The sequence below is a fragment of the Diceros bicornis genome, chromosome 7, assembly GCF_020826845.1.
Source record: "Diceros bicornis minor isolate mBicDic1 chromosome 7, mDicBic1.mat.cur, whole genome shotgun sequence".
In the NCBI taxonomy this organism is placed as follows: Eukaryota; Metazoa; Chordata; class Mammalia; order Perissodactyla; family Rhinocerotidae; genus Diceros; species Diceros bicornis.
This window is the reverse complement of record NC_080746.1, coordinates 85,956,861-85,982,623: the sequence shown is the minus strand read 5'-3', so window position 1 is coordinate 85,982,623 and position 25,763 is coordinate 85,956,861. Positions and strand designations below refer to the sequence as shown.

The window sequence follows — 25,763 nt, the reverse complement described above, 5'->3', positions numbered from 1 at the left end:
CTAGTGGAAAACAGGATCCTCAAGACAGTACTCACCCCTCTGCAACGGTTTTAGAGACGATAGGGAGGAAAGGGAGAAACTGCTTCATCAAAGGTTATGTTAACTTGAGCAGCTGTTAGGCACCATGTTTGTAGCAGCATTGTTCACGATAACCAAAAGGTGGAAGCAGCCGTGTCCATCAGCAGACGAACGGATGAACAAGCTGTGTACCCATACAGTGGACTATTATTCTGCTTTAAAAAAGATGGACATTCTGACATATGCAACAACATAGATGAACCTTGAAAACCTTATGCCAAGTGAAATAAGCCAGACACAAAAGGACAAAGATTGTGTGATATGAAGAACCTACAATAGTCAAATTCATAGAGATGGAACGTGGAAGGGTGGTGGCAGAAGCTGGGGAGGGAGGAATGGGGAACTAGTATTTAATGGGGACAGAGTTTCCATTGGGAAGATGAAAAAGTTCTCGAGATGGAAAGTGGTGATGGTTGCACAACAATGTGAATGTACTTAATGCCACCAAACTGTACACTTAAAAATGGTTGAAATAGTAAATTGTATATTATGTATATTTTACCACAATTTAAAAAAGGTTACATTAATTAGTGACAGATTGGACTGGGACTCAGGTCCCTTGAGTCCCAGTCCAATGCTGGAATGGGAAGATCTTTGATCTAGGAGTCAGAGAGTGTGGAATCTAGGTCCATGTATTAATGCAAGGTCTTCTGACAAATCACATCAGCCCTTTGAGCCTTAATTCCTGTCTGTGACATGGGCGGGTTGACCAGTACTCCCCTTACACCAGCCTTGCCCACCCAGAGCCCTCCCTCGTCCGCCATGTTCTCCCACTGGACGTGCTAATGAGTCCAGCCTGGTTTCTGCTCTCGAACTTTCTCTCTGTCACAGGTCGTTCAGGCAATGCTGCATACCTAGACTAGACCTTGTAAGGGGAGACGAGGGAAAGAGAAGACGGAAGCTTTAAAGGGACTGTTCACCTCCCCCAAACTTAATTTCACAATTCCCAAAGAGGAAAAAAAAATTAATGTGGTTGCTGTTATGAAATTGCTGTGTGTCCTGTTCTTTCATCCCTATGTGGGTGATCACTGACTCCCAGAAATCCTGACAAATAAAGTTGGAGGACACGCTGCGATTTATTTAATTAAGGTAGCACAGGGGCTGGTTCCATGTCACCCTAGAGTTATGAGGATTTAAGAAATTAATGCTGTCATGAGTACATCTAAGATTTCTTTAATGTTTTGATGCATTACTGAATAACTTAAACATTTTTTAACTAGACTAGATTAAACAAGTGGGAAAAATCCCGGCAAACTAACACAGCCCAAAAAGTACGGGTAAAAAACCAAAGGAGAAGTAGAATGCAGCAAGATTACAATAAACGTCTTTTTAAAATGAGTTAATTTATTTATTCTTTTTTAAAAGTCTTAACTTGTAACATTATTTGGGATCGCAGTAAATATGTATTTTATTTCTTGTGTCAGCCCGAGGTGAGTTTATCTGGAATGCTTATTTTAAATGGATTTAGCCATCATGGAGTTAGATCATCTTGGAAAAATGTGTCCCATCTAAAAATAAAAACAAGGATGACGTTCTGTGTCTTTGAGAGTAACTCAGAAACCACTGTTAATCCCAGTCTTGTTGTGGACTGCCCCGTCAGACGGGCGAGTGCAGTCGACGTGTCTGAGGCGCTTTGTGAGACAAGCAAAACTGGGAGCGTTTGGAAGTGACAGGTCTGCCCCGCACAGGGCTTTATTTTCCTTACTTTACAGGCAGGTGGAATGCAGATCCCGCCTCTCCAGTGGCCTCTCCGCATTTCGAGTATTCTACCTTCTTGCGCCCTGAGGGAAGGCTTTTCACCCAACCGGGATTCCATCCTGTTTGGTTTCCATGACTTTCCCGGTGCATAGCCATTTGTTTTTTTATTTGTTTTTGAACTCATTACAAAACGCTTTAATCAATTTCCTTTCAACATAATTGCTTTTGCTTTAGCTCGAACGAGATGACAGGAACACAAAAAGACGTTTATTAGGCTTTGAAAGTTGTGCTTTTCCAGAAAATTGTGTGTCCCTTCGCAGTCTGCATTCCTGCATTCACCACGCGCGGCCTGAGAGCTCTGCAGGTTCCAGGCATCTGGGGGCCGGGAGAAGCGACAGGTGGGCTTCTCCCTGCTTTCGAGGAGGTCTCGGTTTCCTGAGGCGTCTTCCTTCTGTGAGAAGTGTCACTGATGCACTGTTTTCAGGTACACAGAACTCCACCACACTAGTTACTGGTCATCCTCTCGAGGCAGAAGGTGCCGGAGGAAGGGTCTAGTGTTTATTACCCCAGCTGCATACAAAGCATCGCCTGAGTTCATCTGCAGGAGCCGAGATTTGAACCCACATCTGTCTGGCTGCCAAGTCTGGGTGCTCTCCACTTGGCTGTGCCACCGTTAACCAGCCCTGGTGCTCTAGTGGGTAAGATCGGCGCTGTCACCACCGTGCCCGGGTTGGTTTACCACCACGTCAGGGAACCGGACCACCCGTCTGTCGGTTGTCATGCTGTGGCAGCTGCATGTTGCTGTGATGCTGAAAGCTCTGCCACCAGGATAGCAGTGGAACGTTGTCTGATGCAGCACCGGAAGGAGAGAGGATGGGGCAGAAAGACCGGGCAGGGTTCCCTCTGCTTTACCAGGGTCGCTGGGGGTCACAGTCCCCTCGATGGCGCTCACAATGACCTCTCGCGCCTGTCTCCTCTCACTCCGTCTCTCCCTCCCCTGCTACCACGGGAAAGGAGCTCAGTGAGACAGAACACCAACCCTAAAGTCAGGCAGACCACAGCCTGTGCTGGGTGACCTTGGGTGACCTTGGACAAGTTATTTAACTTGGCTACATCTCGGGTTCACAGCTGAAAACAGAGATGCTGTTACTTCAGTAGTAACGTGAGCCCATCGTCTAAAGCGCTCTGCCTGGTGTCTGACACAGAGGAAGCTCTCGTTAATGTAGCTGCTGTTGTCTTTACCGTCTTCTCATCATAAATGCTGTTTCTATTTTACGACTTTTTAAAATGTATCATTTCCTCCCAGGTGCCAGCAGAGTGGATGGGGAGGCAGGGTGGGTCTCAGGAGTCCGCGTTTCTGTGAGCAAAGGGAGGTATCGACATGCGTCTGAGGAATTTCTCATGTGATTGATCCAAAGCAGGTTAGAATCAAAGCTTACGTGATAACTATTTAAAAAAGAAAAAGAAAGGAGCCCCAGTGGATAGTCAGCTTGCATGTGATGTTCCAGAACTTGCCCAGGTCACTACGCAGACTGAGTGCTGGGTAATGTTTGTTGTGTGTCTGAATGAATGGCACTTATCACGTTGTTTTAAAATATTTTCACACTGAGTTCCCTTATCAGACCATGGAATTGCCCCGTCTCTGCTGCCCGACATGTCTTCACGGAGTTGGCAGTCGACAGTTCCCTCTGTGGCTTGTGTAGACTCCTTTCCTATCAGAGACAATTCTCTGAACATAGATTGTGTTGGACGAGGACCCATATCATAGATCGGCGTTAGTTGGGCTACATTTCTCTTTTCTGTAGAACACTCCTTAAGTATTTCTGTCTGGAGACTACTCTGCTATCTTTCTCTCCCTCCCAAGTCTCAGGATTTTCTTCTTAAACTGCCATGCTTCAGGGATTGTCTCTGTTCTTCTTCAGATTCTTCCCGTCTCTTTCCACAACTTTGCCCGGTTCTTACATTTCTACTTAAACTGGCTGTCTTGAACGTATATGAAACCCTCCCTTCTCGCCATCTCTGAACCAGTTATTCCAGCGAGCCAGAGATCAACAGAGACAAATATTTATTTCACTCCAAGTAGGTGCCAACTCTGGGCTGGGTAGTCAGGATTCAGTGGTCAACAAGACCTGTCTCGTGGGCTGTACACTCCGGAAACGAAGCGGGTCCAAGGTGGTGACTGTGTCGGTGGTCATTCTGGATGAGAGCCCGGCGTAACCTGCCCGAGGGTGGGCTCTGAAGGCTGAGGGCCCAGCACTTGTCCCGTCAGGTCTCACAGTCGGGAAAAAGAAATGGGACCAAGAAACTGCAGCCAGGCACTGTAACAACGTCTGGGGACCGCAGCCTTCAAATGTTTCCCACTGTCATAGCTGGGATTGAATTAGAGGACAAAGTGGGAGAGAAATCTGAGACTGACCCGCAGAATCGCAGATCTGCTGCCAGGCTCCCGGGATGAGGGGCATTTTTTGGAGGCGTAATTAAGCGGTTACCACAAGATTGTAGTCAATTGTAAGTATTTCATACATTACGGACGTTTCTAGAGTGATTGGTTTCATAGAAGGGGATTGTGGCAAATGTATAAAAACGTGATCTCTCCCTGTTCCATCTCTGATTTTCCACATGGAACAGACGAGCGTCTCATGGTCAGCTCAGGGTATGAAGGTCTGGGAAGATTGGAGGGAGCGTAAACTGCTCCTTACCTGTTCTCTCGGCAGCGCTGGAGAGCGTGTTTCTGGTGATAACTCCTGGGAACTATTTGGTCAGTAAATGCTTCAGCTGTAATTAAAAGGGCATTTCCTTGGTTTTAATTTCTTTTAATTAATTGAAAAATATGTCATCTGGGTACGGGGAGGTATAGTCCCTTCCTAAAAACGGGAAAATACTATTTCCGAGACCAAACAGCAGCGTTTCCCAAAGAGTGTTCTGAAGACCACGGTCCCGCTGGGTGACTCGCGGGGTGGGGAGGATCGATGGGGAAGTGCTGCTTGCTCCGTCCTCTTGGAGATGCGCCCTGTGCGCTAACCCACTCAAGGCCCTGAGAAGTCCCGTGGTAGAGAAACCTCTTTAACTCAACTTTCCACAAAGTGTTTGCCCTGTGGCACTGACCACGTTACCCTTCCACAGAACACACCGGGGAACGTGGCTGTGGTGGGATTTCTTAGCGTCTGTGGGTGCGTCCCTGTGGGGACTCTGAGCTGACAGGACTTACATCAGGTGGGCCTCACACAGAAGTGGAGGCGCCAGCTCAGCACAGACTGTTTGTTGAGTGAAAAGAGCGTGTGGGTGAGTGGAGTGGGGACAACATGGGGCTGACAGCGGATGGCCGGGGCGTGGCCTTGGGCTCCACCTCCTGCCTCTGCCACCTCGAGTGAGGGACGCACCCAACAGCTTCTCTGTGGCGCATCAGTGCCGTGACAGCACCGGCTCCGCTCCTGCCTGACCACCACCGCGCCCTTGGTGCTCTAGAGCCTGGAACCGGCAGGCGCTGCTCCTGTAAAGGCCGTGGAGCGAGTATCCTAGACTTCGTGGACCCCGTGGTCTCTGCCCCTGCAGCGTGGAAGCAGCCACAGACCACACGTGAGTGGACACGTATGGCTGTGTCCCCAGAACATCTTACTTAGAGACACAGTCACCAAGCCAGATTGGCCACAGGCCGTGGTCTGCTGAGCCCGGATCTAGGGTTTGTGGAGGATTGTATATGTATTACCTCTGATTAACCCTGTGGGGCACTGCAGATAACACCTCGATTTGTACCCGAGGAAACTGGGGACACAGATGCTGAGTAGTCTGCTCAGGGCAGTGTAGGTAATAAGTAGGACCGAGGATTGTGCTCTCACTGCCGTGCTAACCTCCCTTCCCCACGACATCACAGAAACAGGTCATAGATGACAAAGGTATGCACAGTTAGGATGTGGTGTTATCTGTGGAAATTCCCTCTGACTTGGGCTGTAGGAGGCACTTCAGGAGGAGGAGTGTGTTTTATACGTGTAGCTCACGCTCCCCCGTCCCTCACTCCCACGTCCGAACCACGTCCAGGCCCTGCGTCGAGCACCCCGTGTTCTCCACCTTCTCCTCCGTCAGCAGTGACCAGGGCACCACAGTCCAAGAGATCGCCTTTTTCTGGAAATTACAAAATCCACCCGCAGTCTATTAAACATAACAGTGACACTGCAGATGTGCTGACACCTCAGACATTAAAGCGTGGGGATGCCGTAGATATGGGATGGCAGCCGAGGGTTCCAGCAAACCCAGACGTTTCTTAATAAAAAATAACCCCGTGTACATTCACTTATATGTTTCCTCCTAAGTGGAGTGCAACTAGCCCTAGAGGCAAGTTTGAAATTATTTTCTTAATTTTAGGTGATTAAGACACTTCCCAAATCTCATTAGCAAAAGCCCAAAATAGAATAATTGCCATATAATTAGTGATTGGCAAACCTTCAGAGGTTTGCAGGGTTTGCTCTTTTCTGAATCTGGAAATACAAGGGCATGACCTGACTTTATCTGAACCCAGGGTGTTTCAGAACCAGACCGCGTTCCTTCCTGTCTCACTTGTTCAGGCCCACCTGATCTGTTCTGCAAACCCTATCTCCTTCTGTGAGTTCCTTGGACACGTTTTGTCATTTTCTGCTTATGTCTTTCTCCCTTGCTGGAGTCCTGCTCCTCACAACTGTTGAGTGTCTTCCCTCTGTGTGTCTAACCTCGGGCACAGGCTGCAGGGGGACGAGACCAGCAGAAGGTGCTGTCTCTGCCCCTTGGGGGCTTCCCATCTGGATGCGGAGCCAGGGCTGCAGGGTGACGGCTCACAGAGGATGGGGCGCAGGTCTTTCAGGTCAGGCTGTCGTGCTCTGAGGTCTGGAGTTGGAGCAGGTGTCTGTGGGTTAAAAAACACCTAGTCGGGCTGGCCCCATGGCTTAGCGGTTAAGTGCGTGCGCTCCGCTACTGGCAGCCCGGGTTCAGATCCCGGCGCGCACCGGCGCACCGCTTCTCCGACCATGCTGAGGCCGAGTCCCACTTACAGCAACTAGAAGGATGTGCAACTATGACATACAACTATCTACTGGGGCTTTGGGGAGAAAAAAGAAGGACGATTGGCAATAGATGTTAGCTCAGAGCCGGTCTTCCTCAGCAAAAAAGAGGAGGATTGGCATGGATGTTAGCTCAGGGCTGATCTTCCTCACAAAAAAACAAAACAAAACAAAACACCTAGTCTCCTGCCCTCTGGCCCCACCTGTTTCTACTGGATGCACAGCACGCGGTTTCCTAAGTGTCTCATCCCTCCATCTTGTCAGGAGAAAGAGCGTGAGCTCTGAAGTCAGGTGGCTCTGCGTCCAGATCCCAGCTCAGCTGCTTGACTGTGACCCTTAGGTCTTAGCCGCCTTCTTCGTGGGTGACTTGAGACTGTAATACCCACCTTGCAGGCCTCTAGCAGGGATTACAGAGAGGACAAACATGGACGCCTCATAGGTGTTCAATAAGTGGAAGCTGTTGTAATTACCATCCACCTAGCGTTCACTCCACACACACTCACACTGCCTACTTCTTCTCAAGTCTATCTCCTTCCAGACCATGACCTCCTTGAGAATCAGAGCCGTTCTTGGTCGTCTCTGACACATGGCAGGGCTCAACATATTTTATTTGTTTAACAAATACCTAACACTTAATGTGTGTCAGGCACCGTTCCGTGTTTTACATGTTTTAAGCTTCATGATAATCCCTTGAAGTAGAAAAACTGTTATTCCAGTTATACAGATAGGGAAACTGAGGCACGGGGGAGTTTGCCTGATGAGTGTGGGCACAAGGATTCAAGCCCAGTTGTCTGGATCCAGAGTCCATGCTCTTCCCCATCATGGCTGCTATCAGGTAGACTGGGTGGCCAAGCCCACCAGCTCTGTTTCCAAGATTCCTGCTCCGTGAGCCCCAGAGGGTCACTTTGTGAACAAGTCAGAGGATTCTCCCACGAGGCCAGATTCCCTCTGTCTGCCTCGTGCGCCGCTCTTGATCTCTTGATGCTGAGGTGGCAAGTCAAGATGGAGCTGAGCCCCAGGCCTGAATTTCAACGCAGGATCTTAGAGGTGGTTGAATGAAGAGGGAAGGTTGCTCCTAGGTCAGCTGGTAGGGGAAGGCTGGAGACTAGATTCGGGCTAGAATTCACATAAGTCTTGATCCAGAAGAGCCCCAGATCATGTAACTACATGTGGATAACAAGGCAGGTTCTATTCCCTGCAGTGAAGGGACTTAGTCAGAAACACGCCAGCAGGCCCTTCCAAGCCCGCTCACCATTCCAGGGTTGGAATTTGCTGAAGAAAAGGGAAACTTTCAGGTGTCACTTAAGAGAAAGCGGCAAAAAAGGGAATCCATCTCCCAGTCCTTGTTTGAGCTTCAATCTCATCTAAGTGAGGAGTTGATCATTTGCAAAGGTGTGTGATCAGTTTGATAGTCACAGAAAAGCTTGCATGAGCAGAGAAAGGACCACACCAAAGCAAACAAGAGGTGGTAAAAAGAAAATCCCCTCTAGTTGTGGGCGGGTGGGGCTGCGTTTGGGCCCTGGTTTTTACTGCATCCCAGCTCTGCCAGCACAGCATCTCCGAGGTAGGCCTGCTGATGACAATACCTATTAAAGTTAATTTCCTCATAGAGGCCACTTAATCTAATTGTTGTTTCAGTTTATCTCACTGCTAGTTTCCTTCAGCTTAAATAGAGGGAGCTTTCTGCACCCCCACTGCCAGCCCGGGCGGTCGCAGAGAGGAGATGTCCATCGTGGCCTTGACCATCCAGGGATGACCGTCATGGCCACACTCTCAAGGCTGGAGGTGACGTCTTCATTTACTGCTGGAACCTAGATGTTGCCTGATTTGGAAAATATAGTGCTCACCTTAAAAGTCTAAAGGTACGTTGACTTGTGAAGTGAGAAATCTCTTTCTGTTACTCAGCAGAGGCCCAAATCCACACAGATCTTAACAGAAAGATGTGAGCCCACCGGGGTCCAGAGTGACTCCAGGATTCCCAAGCCATACATCCTCGTTTGTTGTCGGAAGAACTAATACAGACACAGACTGAAAGATCAGAGCAGGAGAGCAAAATTTCCCGGTAACCATGGCAAACGTGGGGTTTATGATGCGCCGGGCCCTGCTGGAGGTGTTTCACACACGGGAACCTGTGAGGCAGGTGTGGTCGTCTCTGCATTTCTGCAGACGAGGGAGCAGATGCACAGAGAGGTGAAGTGCGTTGACCACCAGGATTTGAACCAGCGAAGTCTGCCGGGAAGCCAGCTCTCACCAGAACGCCCGTGCTTCTCAGACTCTGGTCCCAGGGCCCACCCACCAGCAGTACCAGGGACTTTGTTAGAAAATGCACATTCTCAGGCCCCCTGGACCTGCTGAGCTGTGGGATGGGCCCTGCAGGTGATCTGATGTTCTCCAAAGTCTGAGAACAATGCTCTGTCCCAGCATGTGACCTCACAGTCCATAAATACTTGTCAAGTGTCTAATAAAGGGCAGGCGTTGGAGATCCAGCGAAGACAGTGCCACCCCTCCAGGAGCGTACGGCTTGGAGAGTGAGACAGACATGAAGAAACGCCGTGATTCGTACACAGACCCCACGCTGTCGTCTCAGGTCAGCAGATGGCGTCGTCAGTTAGTGGGAAACGCGCTCACCTCGGCCGCTGCCACTGATGGCGGAGGAAGGGACAGCCATCAGAGGAGTCGGGGACTTACCTTAGGTGACACGGCTGCGATCATTCCACGGCAGGCAGAAGGCCCGGCCTCTTGGTGCCTTACCACCATGTCTTTCTGCTGTGCGACGCTGGGCATGCGTTCCAAGCTCCTCTGTTCTGTGTCTTGTTGGGAAACCGTGAGGTTTGTAGACAGCTGAGCCGAGACCAGGCCCCCACCCCACACTTGCAGGCTCATGTGACGGTCGTGGGTGGAGGCAGAGTGGAAATGCACCCCTGGCTACCTCTGGCTCATGGAACCTGGAGACTGCGGTCCAGGGAAGAGAGGAATGTGGGCGGTCAGCCTTCATCGGCCGGCCAGCTGTCACTGCCCTCGCAGAGCTTCCTGCTCATCTTCGTGAAGGTTTCAGGACGTACATTCCCTGTCTTTCTCCCTGTGGTACGCTTAGCCGGAATCCTCAGAAGCAGCACTAAGTTTGCGTGTAATGTCAGGTATTCTTCCAAATGCAGAGCCACTGTCACTGAATGTCACTGCACTGCTGGTTCCAAGTTTTCTGTTTTAGGGAGAGCCAGCAAAAATCTGACTCCTAGAAATTTCCAGTTGTTGAAAAAGTCAGCGCCACTTTTGATTCTGTTCACTAAAAGGCTTTGAGAAGCAGGTAAAGGATTGGCTAGGGGCTCTGCCATTTCACGCAGGAGACGGTGCATCATCAGACAGAGCGAGGTGACTGGAGGAGAGCAGGGACACAAATTCTGGTTCCCTCACCCTCTAAAACACCAGCACCAACCAGGAAGGAAGCAGAAATGTGTTCTTTGCAGAATTGATAGCTTAGAAAGCCTTCAAACAAGAGCCCCTGGGAACTCCTTCTGAAGCTCTGCTGACTGCCTGACTCGTGGGGTGATGGGCGCTGCTGGCCCCACGGGAACCTGGGCAGCAGACCTGAAGGAGAAATGGAAACGCCGAAGCTGTGGGCCCTGGAGGCACGCAGTCTGGGTCCCCACTTTGACAGTCCAGTGAGTGACCCTAGTCCAGCGACTGAAACCCTGTAGCCCTCGCTCACTGATCACCTGTAAACGGAGCAACAACAGTTCCATCTTGCAGGGTGGTTGGGAGGCTGAAGGGGCCAGTGTATGGAAAGCGCCTGCAGGTGACTGTGTAATTGTCCTGGTCGTGGTGGAGAAACAAGGACCAGGTCGAATTCTGATACTCACTGAGAGCTTCCCACGGGCCAGGCCCCGACCTAAGCATTTCACAGGCTTAAGTTTATTTACTCATCACTGTTACTACTGGAGGTGGATTGTGTAATCTCCATACACTCTGACAACAGGAAGACTTAAAAAGTGTTGTTTTTAAGCAGAACCAGAAATATACCTGGGCTTGTAATATGAAAATCGTGATTTCAGTTTTAAGAATCTCAGCATCTTTAAGGAAAACTGTTGTTCCGGAAAGATAAATCAGGATGATCTGTGGATTTGGGTGTTCCCAGCATAGAACCATGCCCCCGGGGACGGGCACACACCTGTTTGAGAAGTACAGCCCTGCCTTCCGTTGTTGTCTCTCCTCTCTGTTCAGGGTCCTGTAGCTGAGCTGGCGATGATAAAGGGGGAAGGCCAGGCAGGGAAAAGCCCCGTGACCTTGTCTCTTCCCTTCCCCTGCAGTGGAGCTGGGGGCCCCAGAGGAATCTCCATCTGCTCCCTCCCACCCCTGCCAACTCCAGGCCCCCGTTTTCCTCTTCAGCTCTCCATCAGCACAGCACCACTGTGAAAGGCAGGATAATGGCCCCCCAAAGAAGTCCACATCATAATCCTACATCGAAACCTGTGGCTGTTACCTTACGTAGCAAAATCAGTTTTGCAGATGTGATTGTATTGAGGACCTTGAGATGGGGAGATTATCCTGGATTATCTCCGAGGGCCCATCTTAATCACAGGGGTCCTTATAAGAGAGGCAGGAGGTCGAGGTGAGAGAAGACGTGACGACAGGAGCAGAGGTCAGATGATGAAGGGCCAGCAGCCAAGGAATGTGGCGGCCCCAGAAGCTGGAAAAGGCAAAGAAGTGGACTCCCCCTAGAGTTTCCAGAAGGACCCAGCCCTGCCAGTACCTTGATTTCAGTCGCGAGACGGATTTTGGACTTCTGACTTCCAGAACTGCGAGAGAATAAATCTACGATGTTTGAAGCCACTGCGTTTTCGGTAATCTGTTACCGCAGCAAGAGGAGACCGATACACCCGCGTGGAGTAAGCTGGTCCCTAGTGTGGTGGAATCTTTCCTCAGTCTTCGGTGAATAAAGACTCCTTGTTAGACCGCGTCTTTCTCCGTTGCAGAAGAGGGAGACTTATAACCCTGGGAAATGTCCAGATGCAGCTTCTGAAGACTCGGGGGCTGGGATGTGAGAGTGGGACTAACATGAGGAAAGAAGGGGCCTGGGGGGCCTGGGCCTGCCTACTGGACAGCGTTTCCTCAAGGACTTGAAAGGGGCCGGCCCTCCTGGGTTTATTTTGCATGGTAGGTAAACACGGGTCTCAGTGTGACTTTGGAAATCGCTCACCTCTCTCTGCCTTGGTTTCCACATCCATAAAACAAGGTTAATCTCAGCCTCCAGCTCAGAGGGATGCTGTGGGCATTAAATGATTTCTTGTGTGGAAAGTGCTCAGAACATTCCTGCCACGTCGTGAGCTGTTAACAGGCCTTAGAGAGAGAAGGGGGCAGGGTGCAACCATCCACATGTGTGGAGCCTGTTCAGCTGTATCAGGTGAAACGTGCTTCTCTTCTGCAGGCTGCTCAGAGCCTGGGCTGTGCTAATGCTCACTGACGCCCCGACCTGGAGGGAGATGCAATAGCATCTCTCAGACTCATTGAACTGTAGAGCCCGCTGTGATCAGAGCAATCCCAGCAGATGGATGGTGGATACAGGGTGGGCATACTGCCCTGCAGAGTCACACCGGGAAGCCTCGGTTCACCCCTGTCCACCTCGCAGTCTCTGCCCCTGGCCCCAGAGCCACCGCTGAACCAGAGATTAGGGGCTCCGTCCCACCAAGGCAAGGAGCGATGGGTACCCAGCATCCAGAGCTGAAAAGCAGGCCTTTTTCCAAGTTCACGTTGTTCTGGGCAGTGTGGAGCTCTGGCGCTGTCCTTGTCACTGTATGTTAGTTATCACATGACTCCACGTGGCTCCTGGGACTTGCCTGGGAACCTGGCATTGATTCCACACCACCACACTTGACAGCTTCCAACCAGGAACAGCTTGGAACAGTCAGTTCACGATTTGGGGACCAATGAGCTCAGCTTCAAAGAAGTACTGTTAATTTGTGAGCAAACAGCCTAGCACTTCTGCACAGACATGGTGGTTGCCCTCCTCAGAGGCTGCAGTTCTCCAGGAGGAGTTGTGTGAGCACTGTGTAGGAGGGAAGGAGATCATTCAGCTCATCCCGGGGCATATGTTTAAAAAAAACAAAACAAAACACTATAGTGTCAACAAAACCCACTATAGTGTCATCACTTTACGTAGGCACACCGTGTATAAACAGAAGAAATCTAATTTCTGGGGGATTTCATTTCAAGAAATCAGGCCTGGCTCACGTAAAGATACCATTCAGAATAGAAATATAACACATTTAGTTGAGCTCAGGCTTTTTTGTTTTGTTTTGAAAGCTACAAGGAAGTAAACTATAACCCTCTTTATTTTTAGCAGACACCTCTAAAAAACCTTGAACAGTGTTCTATTTATAAAACAAAGAGTCTGTTTTCACACAAACTTGCTTAGTCTCTTATTAGAGAAAGAGCAGGGCCGAGTATCAGAAAAATGAAATGTTTCTTTTTCAAAATTTCTTGAATTCATCAGCAGTTCTTTAAGAAACAACAAAACAATGAACCTGGTTATATTTTTGACTGATGGGAGGTCACCTGGAGATTGATAAATTGTGCTTAGTATTCTGACCGAGTGGATTGGAACTGAATGAGTAACATGCTGGGGGGAGGGGAATGTGAAGGAGAGTACCGTCTGGCTTTCATAGAGTTGTGCCGCTGAGTGAGAGACAGCAGACCGAAATACTTCTCCGGTTAAACTATTTCACCATCATGTTCTATAGAACCTTTATAATTTCATCACATCTATAATTTCATCATTCTTCAAGGCAATGAAAAAGGAAGATGAAAGCTTGGTTGAGTAAATTCATGGGCTGTAAAAGATCTAGAAATGGAGGGAGGTGAACCAGTGCATCTTAGAAGGTAGTGCTGGGAGCAGGTGGGTCCCACCCTCGGCTTTGTCTTCCTGGTCAGTTATATCATGCTGTTTCTCTAATTTTTACAATCTTAATAATAAATTCAACATTTATTTAATGCTTATTAAGTGCAAAGAACCCCGCTAAGAACTGTACATAGATTATTTAATTTTCTCAACAGTGTTTCAATGAGGTAGACACTATAATTATCCCCATTTTACAGATGGGTAAGCTGAGACTGAGAGGTGCAGCGGGGATGTTAGCGCTGGTCTGGACACAGGTCTGACCCCAGAGCGAGGCTGTTAAAACTACCCGGTTCCTCTCTGAGCCAGCAGTGCGCACCTGCTCAGAGCCAGAGGCTCACTGCCCTCGGGTCACACGCTGATCTCCACTCTCCCTTTTTATGGTAGAATTCCAAGAAAGCTTAGGAATCCAAGGAAAAACCCACACGACTCCTGACCCCTTGACCAAAAGAATAACTTGCTTGTTTTTTTTCACATTTTCCTCAGTCATTGCTCATCCCAGGAAAGCCTAGGCGTGGCCTCCTTCAGGTGCCATCTCACTTGGTAGATATTTCCATTTGCACACACAGTTGTTTGTTTACCCAGCTGTCTCCCCGTTTCCTTTCATTTCCAGTTCAGTCTGCCTTTAGTGCCGAGTCTGGTGCGTAGCAGTCACTCAGTAAGGGTGATGAGTAGGTGAGAGGACTTGCCTCCATTCGGATTGTGCGTAGATTCCCTGCACTGTGAGCTGACTTTTTCAAGCAATATTATGTCTTAAGACTTTTCTGTGTTGCTACCTAGTCTTCATAATTAGTGCTTGCAAAATATACATTTTATCGGACATTCCAATAATGGTGATTTTCTTAACCATTCTTATTTTTATGCAGAGTTTAGGAGATACTTGTTTCCAATACCTTGCTCTTATAAATAACACTGGAGTGAACAACTCTGTGCATAGCATTTTTGCTTACTTTTGGATTATTTCATTAGGATAGAATCCCTAAACAGGGATTTCTGAATCATGGTGGGAACATTTGTGTACCTGGGACAGTGTTGTCCATATAAATATAACCTGAACTGCATGTGTAATTTTAAATATGCCTCATTAAAAAATGAAAAAAGGTAAAATTCATTTTAACAATATATTTTATTTAACCCAATATCTCCGGAATATTATCATTTAAACATGTAATCAATGTAAAAGTTAAGATATTTTTACATTCTTTTTTTGTATAAAGTATCCAAAATCCAGTGTGTGTTCCAGGTTTGTGGTGCACCTCGATTCAGACCAGCCACCGTTCAGGTGCTCAGGAGCTCATGGTGATACCGTAGTTGGTGGCACAGGCCTATGGGACACGTATTCCAGGGTTTTTAAGTCGCCTTTGTTTTTTAAAAACCGGAACCTTCGTCTGTCCTGAGCCCTCCACCTCCCCTCTCACCCATCACCTGGACTCCTCCGTGGGCGTTCATTCCAGATGCTCCCGCTTTTTCCATTAGGATCTTTTCTTGACGTCTGTTATGTATCAGGCACTGTGCTAGGTCTTGGTGACCCCACTATAAATAGGACGTGGCTCACCGTCGGCTGGGGAAACAGACTTTCTCGTGACACAGGTGTGACTCAAATGCTTGCTGGAATGAGGTGGGAAATAAGCAAAAACACAAACAGGCCAGTGATGGTGCAGAGTTTGGGAAAGTCCACAAGTGACGATTAGACAGAGTGCTCAGGGGATGGGGAAGGCTTCTTGGGGAAAATGTGGGCTGAGCCTCAGTGCAGTTTTAATGGGCAGAGATACGAGAGAACAGTTCTGCCTGCGATGGTCTCCTTACCCCAACCAGATGGCAGGTGGGAGGGTCTCGCCTTGCGTTTAGAGCTCCCTGGAGCGCCTGCCGCGGCCTTGCAGGGAAAGGTGCTCCGTCATGTTTGCGGAGCCCGATTAATAATATAGGGTTGGCTGGCCCGCAGGGAGGCGACACCAGGTCTGTACCTGCTCTCACCTCTGCATGGAACGGGCAGCTAAGTTTTCCCTCCATCCTCGGATTGTGTGCACTGCCGGTTTGAAGTCACGGTTTTCTCACTTTACGAAATCGATCTGGGCTGAAACTAGTCGTGTACAGCCAAAATGGTGGATGAATGGAGGCCAACACTTTAACTTTCATCTGACCTGCTTGTCACTTATTCCAGTTCCTCCGAGCTTATCAAACAGCACCAGCAGGCCGGTGACTTGGGAACGAGAAGACACTTTCCTTTGGTTACTACTCGCTCAGAAGGGCCTCTGTTTGACAGCCTTTTGAGGTTCACAGGCCTTGCCTTCCCCACCGCACCGCCAAGGAAGCAGACAAGCAGTTAGGTTACTCGCTCCAGGTTACACAGCACGTGAGTTGGAGCAGCCGGGTCTCCTGGCTCCAGGTCGGGCCTTCCCGTTGTCCGGAGCTGGTCCACCTGGATCTGAAGACCATCACTCGTTGCTTTGAGATGGATCCACTCAATTCTTTGGTGTCTACGTTCTAGATCTGAGAAATGGAGGGAAGTACACTTTGTGGGGATGTGAAGAAGATACGTTAGGGGGCAAAAACCAAAGAGTTGGTGATTGGGTATTTATAGTGATATTAATAACATCCATAATGACGATGACAAGAGTAACGTCTAATTCTTAATAAATTCCTAATCTAAGTCAGACACTCTGCTGAACGCCTTACATACATTCTCACATTCAGTCCTCACAGCAGACCTGTGTGCTCGGTGGTGTTATCTCCGCTTTATAGTCGAGAAAACTGAGATCAGACGATGGGCTTGCCCAAGGTCCCAGAGCAGTCGGAATTTGAACCCAGATCTGTCGAACTTTGAACCCTGCGTACGTAATCACTGGACTGCAAATTTAGGTTCATGCCACCTCAGCTGTGGGTGGCCTTGGGCAAGTTACTAAAATTCCTGTTTCTGTACTCCATTTTCTCTAAACTTAATACCTGCCTGCTTCTTGGGGTACCGTGAACTAATAAATGTGAGAGCGATTTGTAATAAGTACAGTCCTCTGCAGCTATATAACATTATCTACATTTAAACTGAAATTCCTCAGTGAAGTGACAGCTGAACCACCATCAACACGCTGTGCCTGGCACAGAGCAGCTGCCTCAGTAAACGTGTCTGGGATATATAGTGAATATTGAGTTACTCGAAGGAATAAAAGACTTCTACTGCTGCCAAAGACGCCTTTCCATCCCCAGAATGGTGGTGGGAGAGGAGAGGAAGCAGACAAGCCCTACGTCAACTTCCTGAGCAGAAGTCCCCCAAAGCCGCCAGGCTCTTCACCCCCTGGAGGCAGCTGCTGTGCAGGCAGAGTGGCGTCTAAGCGGATGATGAGCCCTCCACATCTCCATCCACCCTCAGCTTGCGTTTCGCCGTATGGAGATTTTTATGCTAAATAACTTTTTCTTTCCAAATAATACATAGTCAGTATAGAAAAAGTAGAAAGTAATAGACAAAAAGAAAGAAGGAAAAACATCACTCCTGGTCCTCCCCCCCACCCCCAAGATACCCGTTCAGCATGTTGGTCTGTTTCTTTTTCCTAAGCATGTTTTCTATGAGTTCATACTGATCTGCAGACTAATACTCTGCTTTCCACTGACCACCGAGGAATACACATTTCCTCATGAAGCCGCAGACTCTTCGTGAACGCGCATTCTCCACGCAACTGACGAGTGCGGCAGCGTCTGCTCTGTGCCGGGCGCAGCACAGGGTGGTGAGCCAGGTGAAGGCGTCGAGCTCCCAGCCTCCCTCGATGTGTTTCAGAGCTCACAGTGCTCTCTTGTCCACTCACCACGTCCTCTCTTTGGGTCGATTTTTTGGGTGGCAGCTTTCTTCCCAGCCCCGTCCTCCCGGCTCTATCCCCCTGGTGCCCTAGAATATGGAATAGCATAAAAGGAAACCGACGTGAGCAACATAAGTGTGCAACCACACACACTCACACGGACACACTCCACAGTAAACGTAATGAAACGTTGTGTTAGCCTCTGTTTGGGGGCAGAGGTCTCCTCAGTCCATCCCTACCTGTTAACGTCAATTCCTGAGAGTTCACTATATAACAAAACAAACTCTAGCTGATCCTGAGGCCACCTTCCCTCTTTCTCTTACCCTTTTGGGAAATCTGTGTTAGAAAGACGCTGTCTAGCTGCTGAGTCTCTGTGAGGTGTCTTCGGGCAGGCGAGGGGACGAGGGCGGTGCAGCTGCTCTGTGGAGTCCCCTCAGGACTTGGCAGCCTTCCCACCTGCTCCCCGTCCTGTCTGTCCTGTGCCTGGAGCCAGCCAGGCATTGACACACACCGCCCTCTCAGGCTCCGTCTCTGGTAGGTTGTGGTTTTGTGTTTCGTGGGCCTGTTTTCAGCTGCAGAGCCCTATTAAGGAGTGTGCAGGAGGAAATGGAAGGACACCACCCCCTGAAAGTCCTGACAGAAACGTCCAGGTCACCTCCTGGCCTGAGGGCCAGGCTTCACCTGGAATTGCTGGATTAATTCTCAGATCATGCTGATGTTCCCCAAGTTCCTGAGACATTAGGCTACTTAGAAATGGAGGCCAGGGGCCAGCCCAGTGGCGTGGTGGTTAAGTTCGTGCATTCTGCTTCGGTGACCCAGCGTTCACCTGTTCGGATTGTGGGTGTGGACCTACTCACTGCTCATGAGGCCTTGCTGTGGCAGCATCCCACATGCAAAATAGAGGAAGATGGGCACAGGTGTTAGCTCAGCAAAATCTTCCTTAAGAGAAAAATATATATATATTTTACCACAATAAAAAATACTGCCAAAGAAAAACAGAGGAACGCTGCTTTTCTTCTCTACTTCTCTCCATCCACCGAGCCTTCTGTTTCTTTGTGCCTGGACGAGGGTGCTGTGATGTCCCTCTCTGAGGCGTTCCCCCTGCTGGGGTTTGATATCAATACAGGCCCCATCAGGGGCTGCTCTGTTCAGGGCCCGTCCTCTGGTCAGGGCACCTTGCTACCGTGTCCGCTGATTTCCTGGGCCACAGGACAAAGGGCCACTTCGGGAAGCACCAGGGCCTGTCCCAAATGCACTTCACCTGCCCACCACAGCAGAAGTCCTGCCACGGCCATTCCTCTGCCCATCAAGCTCTCTGCTTGGTGGACGGGTATCATCCCCCTGGCAGCCCGATGGGACGGGAACAGAGTGAAAGTCTTCCTCTTCCTGCCGTGAACTTGTTGATGAGATTAAAGGCAGGTAAGCTTGGGAGAGCCGTGAAGACACTGTTATTTTTAATAATTCAGGGCACACCAAGTTCAAAAACAGGTCACAGTGATTTTTTTCCCTCGGTTCGTAAAGCAAACTCTGCTTACACCATTTCCTTTCCAGCAGGGGAAAGGAAAATGGGTGAGAGAGGCTTCGTTCTGACACTTGTTCCTAATTAGTTACAAAAAGGGCCACGGCTGGCAAGTATGTACAGATGGCATGGCCTACTGCCCTGGTTTACGGCGCTGTTCATGGCTCATGGGCCTCAGGTCACCACCTCAGTGTGATCTGTACCTATCCAGTCCACGGCACCCAGACCACGTTATTCACCCAGGCCTGCCGTTTATCAGAACAGTTTCTCTTTATCAGAACAGTGTCTCTTCTCATCCCGAGGACGTGGTCATGAAAGACCAAGTCCCGAAGTCACAGTGAAGAGAGGGCCTGGACAGCTGTGCAGAGCAGCCGGCAGGCCGTCACAGGCAGCTGGGCCGAGTCCGGGCGGGCAGGCTCCCGAGCAGCTGCATGGGGAGAACCTTGCCCTGAAGTTGAGCTGTTCCTCCTTCTCCTCACGAGGTCAGTTGGTCTGTGTGTCACTTCGCTGCACGAGGTGTGAGGTTCCCTGTGGCTAATGCAAGGCGTCTTTTTAATTGCATGCAAGAGTAACTTCCAGGCTGCCGGGTGGAGTGAGTTGGTGGGAGAAGGCTGGCTTCCTAAACAAACTCCGGAGCTAAGAGGAGGAGAGGAGGCGAGGAGGGGAGCACCAGGTGTCTGCCTTTGATCTGGGTGTTGAGGACGACACAGCTGGTGCAGGGAAGCTGCAGCTCTGACTGACGGAAGCCCTGCAGTCAGGAGGGCTGAGCTGTCAGGGGGCTGGAGACCAGGAGGCAGCGTGACAGCTTCCTGGCACGGGAACGCCGGGGGGAAATTAGCTCCTCCTGGGCCTGGTGTGATGCGGATGGAGGGGGCCGATGGTGTCTCAGAGGAAGAGTACACTTCCGATGAGCCACCATTTAGAAAAGACAGCGCCTGTGGAAAGTGCCCCTGGTTTCTGAGTTTTGCATAATGGAGGTGCCCTCGGCAGTGATGGCATTAATTAGTAGCTTGCCAATCCCTCCAGTGAACCTCTCTGAGCCCTGTATTATTACTATTCCAAGGACCCAGAGTAACCCCCTCCCTTGAACTTCCCCCATGTAAGATCCCGTCAGAGTCTAGCCACCCCTACTAGCCAGCTCAGCAGCCCTGACCAACCGTGAGGCCCTGTACTCCCTCCTTCCACGCCTCCTCTGTCTAGGTGAGAGGAGCCAGTGAGCGCCTTCCTGAAAAACTTCCACTCAGAAGTGAGCAGAGGAAGTCCCTTTTAGTAAGTAATCAGCTGAGGAAGTCAGGCTCCATCCAGCCGTCTAGTGATGCCGCCTGGTCACTGGGGACTTTTCCAGAGTCTGGAGCAGGAGGGTCTGTGATCTGGTGAGCCCTAGCTTTGGGGGCTCTGGAGAGAGGAAGTAACACAGGCAGCTCACGTGGTGGGGAGCTCAGGTGTGTGTACGTGTGTGTATACCTACCCGTATGTTGCTACTATATAGCAATTAAAAGCTGCACATTAACACTTTGTGCCAGTACTCTGCCAAAAGTTTTACATACATGATCTCACCGTACCCACACTGGCAGATATTGTTTCTGTTTGAAAGATGAGGAGACTGAGGCTCCGAGATGCTAATAAGTAGCAGACCTGGGAGTTGAACATGGGTCTGTTTGACTCCATGGTCCATGCTCGTACCCACTGCCTCCAGAAGAGCGGCCAGCTTCACAGAGCCCCAGGTCCTCACAGCTCTGAGTGGCCCGGCCAACGGCCCGGCTCTGCGCCCTTGCCCCGTCCCCTTCGCAGCTTCCGTTCAGGATCCCAGTGGAGCCCGCCCCCGCTTCCGAGCCTTGCTCTTTGCAGGAGGCGCCCAGGAGCCTATCAGTGAGAATCCCGAGGCTTCCTGTTGCAGCCCGCCCGGGCCCCGTCTGGCCGTGGAGAATTTGTGGACACCGACCAGCACCAGGCTGTGGACCTGAGGAGCCGTCGCAACAGAACAAGTACCAACTTCCCTGTTCAAATCCTGCCTTCCCGGGGCGCGCCCGGCCCCCACTGCGTCGGCAGGGGACAACAGCCGTCACCTGTCCAGACCTGGGGTGTACCATCCGGCAGCTCCCTTCTGCCCGCTCCGCAGCGTGTGACCTGCAAACACAGGTGACCTTCGCGGCGACTCCGTCCCACCCTGCGTCCGCAGAGAAGACCTGTCTGTACGACTTTGTTTGGAACGTGCTCTGCCTGTGTTAACTCCCGAGCGCCTGCCCCTGGACCTTCAGCCCAGAGAGGCCGGGGCCTCTAATTCTGAGATCAAGGGGAGGCGCCTTGAAAGCAGCCCCAGCTTCCATCCATCTGAGGCTTCAGGCAGCTGAAGGGCCCCCTCCTGCAGGGTCTCTCATCCCTCCTCGGCGGGGTCACGGCTCCGACCGGCCCACTGTGTGTGATAGGGTGCTGTGTGGAACGGTTTCTGACAAGTTGGTTCCCATGTGGTGTCTCTTGGTCACAGCTAATTATTAAGTCCTTGGCCGAGGCAGCAGACATTGTCCCCCTGGATTCCGCCCTCCCGCCTCCCCTCGCCCCCATGGCTACAGAACAAAACCCGTTGTGGGCTCTGGAGGCTGGCTCTGCACGGACTTCCAGGCAACCCCTGATGGGCTCACTGCTGGGGTTTCGTGTTTCGGCTGAAACTCAACTGGATAAAACGTTATTCACTGATGCTGATGCGTTCGGTCTCTGCTCTTTGGGGTTACTTCCCCCACACTGGGCCGGGTCCCTTATAAGCAATTGAGGTAAATTCACCGAGAGCAGTTCACAGCTTTTACTCAGCACATGACTAGTCTGCACAGAATTATAGAATGTTAGGATTTCCAGATCACAGAGAGATCATCAAGGGCCGGGTTTTGCCAGCTGTGCTCAGAGGTGTGGGTCAGAAGGCAGGAGCGGCTGAGGGAGTGAGCAGGGTCGGAGCGCCTCCGCCCAGTGCCCCCGCAGGAGCGCTCCTGTGTGCTCCTACTCTGGGTGCGGAGCTTCGTCGTAAGATTTCTGTAACCCAGAAGCAATCCTGGAATTAGTGATCGAGTCCACCCACTCACGCATTTCTCAGATGAGGAACCTGGCCCACCTTGGGTCCTTGTCTATCTAAGGTCTATATGAGTTAGTGAATTGATGCCACCATGAGAATTAGCACACGGGTCTCCCACTTCTCTGTGACCCATTTATTGCGCCGTGCTGGGATAGTTCTGGAACCCACCACTGAGCTGCCTTTCTCATTGCCTGGCCACTGTCTAGTGGAAAAGGCCTTATCTGGAGGAGCCAGAGGAGCGGAAAGCCCTCACAACACTGTCGAGGTCACACTGCATCTTTACCAAGGGCCAGCTGGATCACACACGCCATGGCACCCTCTGGAGGTGTGCGGTGCACAGCCTAAGAGACCTCGTGGGGCAGCCCTGTTTTCAGCTAATGTATGTGAGAGCCAGAATCAAAACTGGGCCAGGAGGTTTTAGTTCAGCAAAGAGAGAGCACAGTCTCTGGAGCCAGCAGATCTGGGTTCAAATCCTGGTTCTGCCACTTCCCAGTCCTGGGAACGTGAACAAGGGAGTTGATAGCACTGATCTTCAGGCCTTTTATCTAAAAACAGAGCTGATGACGTCTAACGCAAGGATTGGCAAGAGGAATTAAATGTAATAGTCGCTGTAAAACCCTGTGTAAAGCGTATCAAGGACTTGTCAAACATCCCTGTCCTGCAACTCAACCCCTCTCTCATACACGTCCAGGTTTGAGTCAGAATAAAACGCCAAACGTTTTTAAAGTTTACCCATAACTTGGAAACTTCTGGATTTTGTCACAAGCTTAACATTAACCAAATGAAATTTGTGGTGTCTGTAGACCACAAGCCTGTCTGAATCTTTCACAGAGCTCTTATAAAACTGAGTGTTTCCTGGGGGAACAGGGCTGTGGGTTCCCAGAGAAAATTCTGTGAGGGAAAACTGGGAAGACTCTGGAAGAATTCAGTCCTGTTCCTTTGACTTGGAAGCCCTGGGATGTCCTGGGGGTTCAGAGGCCGACGGCCGCAGACACTCTGGCAGCGCAGTCAGACCCCTCATTGTCCCGCTCCTTGGGTGTGCTTGGGACGCTGTCAAACCCTCCTTTCTTCGCCGTTCAAGCAGGAACCATAGGCCCAGAAGCTTGTTTTCAAAATCTAGGAAAACAGATGTTTTTGCTTATTTTTCTCTCTCATGCCGTGATGCTCACTGAGTTTTCATGGGGTTCTGAACTTGCCAATTTTTTTTTTCTTTTTACTTTTAAGACAAGTCTTGGAAAAGAGTCATTGTAAGATGAGGGGGATAGTTGGGCATCCCAGACTGGGAAGGCTCTATTTTAGACTGTAATGAAAATATCTAAGAACCTGAAGGCAGGGAGTCCTGGAGGGCGAGAGGGCAGGTTGGACGTATGAGCTCCGCATGGGTCTGCTTGGCCTTCTCCCTGGGCCTGCGACGCTGGCGCCTCCCCGGCAGGCTGGGTACGGAGCCAGCCGTGTGGCCGTGGACGGGCCGTGTTGATTGAATGTGTGCCTGGACCAGGCGAGGCCCAGGCCACTCACAGGCCGGAAATGTTACAGCCAGCGCAGACATCCTAGGTACGAATCAGCGTTCCATTGCTGCTGTAGCAAATCACCACAAATTTAGCAGCTTAAAACAACACGTATTTCTCGCCTTATGTGTGCTGCTCAGAAGTCTGACTTGGCCCTCACGAGGCTGCGCTCCTGTCCGGCCGCTCAGTGGGAGAATCGTTCTCCTTCCTCACCTTGTCCAGCTGCTGGAGGCTGCCCACACTCCTTGGCTCGTGCTCCATCTCCTTCGCTTTCAAAGCCAGCAAGAGCAGGTCGAGTCCTTCTCACACTACCTCAGGGCCATCTCCTCTTCTGCCCCTCCTCCCCCTCTAGGGACCCATGTGATCTGGGGCCCACCCAGATGGTCCAGGGTAACCTCCTTATCTCAAGGTCAGCTGATGAGCTCTTGAACTCCTTCTGCATCTTACTTCCCCTTTGCCGTGTAAGGCGATGTAGGTTCCAGGGATTGGGACACAGGCGTCTTTGGGGGAGGGAGGGACACGTCATTGCCTACCATAAGTACGTAGGTCATTTTTACACTAAATACGATAATTGTATATATTAGGACTCTAACAAACGTGCTAATAAAAAGAAAAGGATTTTATTGACTTACATACTTGGAAGAGAAAGTGTGACTGGCTTCAGGCAGAGCTGGATCCAGGTGTCCAACAGGGTCATCAGGGCACTCCGTTTCTCAGCTCCGCTTTCTTTGTGCTGGTTTGGTTCCCAGGCCCGGGCTATCTGCATGGTGGCTAGGACAGCTCCCAGGCACTTGTAGGCTTACGTAGTTCTCAAGACTCAGGATCCCAGAGAGGAACATGACCTCTTTTTAGGTAGCACCAGCAAACTCCTGAGCATGACTCTCTTCAGCCCAGCTTGGGTCGTATGTACATCTCTAGGCGGGTCAGTGTTCAGGGAGATTCTAGTGCAGGGACGAGTCAGCCCTCGCAGAGCCCGTGCACCGAGTGGGGGCGGGAAAGGGTCTCCAGAGGGAATTCAGATGTCATTACCAGGAGAAGGGGGAGGAGCCGGGCAGACAGAAACCACAGGGGTCCACTCTACCCTCTTGTTGCTGGATTTCAGAACCTCACAGCTGATGCGCTGTTCCCGTTCAGAGATCATTTGGCTTCAAACAACATGACGCTTGGACTTGAAAGAGATCAGAAGAGGCTCAGCCAGGGCAAATCGGAAGTTGATTCAGGAAGTGTATCTCTAAGAAGAGGAATGCTGGCGGTCGAGAGCATGGGTCTGCTTGGGTTTATATCCAGTCTGTTGGGTGTGTTTACCTGGCCTCCCTGTGCCTGTTTGCTCCGCTGTAAAATGGGGTTGGGAGTAGTACCCACCTCGTGAGTTTGTCATGTGAGTACAAACAGTGTGAGAATGGTGCCTTGACAAAGAGTGCACACTCACTAATTAACCACTTTAATACTTATTCCTGTCACTAAGGAAGCCCCCTGAGGATGGCTCAGGGACTTGGAAAGTGGTTAGGAACCAGTCAGTACTTCCTTTTTTCTCTTTTTGTGGCTGGGGTCACACAGTCTCTTGTCTCTGGAACTTTCTCTCTCAGCCACCTCAGTGAGATCTGAGGTTCCCACGTGTAAGGTGGATTTTCACATGGTTTTCAGTGGGCAGCCTCTCACCTCTGGCCTTGACTTGTGTCCACCCCCAAATGGATGCAGGGTCAGTGTACCTGAGGTCAGAGTGTTGAGAGCATCTGGCAGTCTGGCCCGTGACCGGCTGTGAGTCAGAGTGCACGCCACTTGATTGGCTGTGGCCATCAGGTTACCTGGTGCCCAGGTTACCTCTTTCAGTGGCACGGAAGGGGCAGCTTCCGTTGAAGGCAGCGTTGACCACCTTGCCTTTGATGTGTCTGCCCTAGCAAATCGGAATTTTCCTACAGAACAAGAGAGAGTCAGTCTCAAAAAATAATGGTTGTGTCTAGATGTTTGGGAACAGGACGGCACTGGGCACTGCTTTGTTCTGATATGATTTCGCCCGTAGTATTTGTAGAGAAAAATTGATCCTTCTCCCATTATTATCAATGGTAGAGACGTTTTCGGCTCCAATTAGAAATGCTTGTTGGGTGGACAAAGACCCCATTCATTCTACACGTAGCATCGATCTCAGAAACCCACTCCAGGAGCAGAGGCTCCTGTGAAGGTGGGATGCTCACATTTGC

General features: G+C 50.4%; 1 protein-coding gene across 2 annotated transcripts in view; it reads left to right on the top strand.

Annotated features, from left to right (window-relative positions):
* Window positions 1–25,763, top strand: part of MPPED2 (metallophosphoesterase domain containing 2) — a 167,561-nt gene that overhangs the window by 134,013 nt on the left and 7,785 nt on the right. The window lies entirely within an intron of this gene.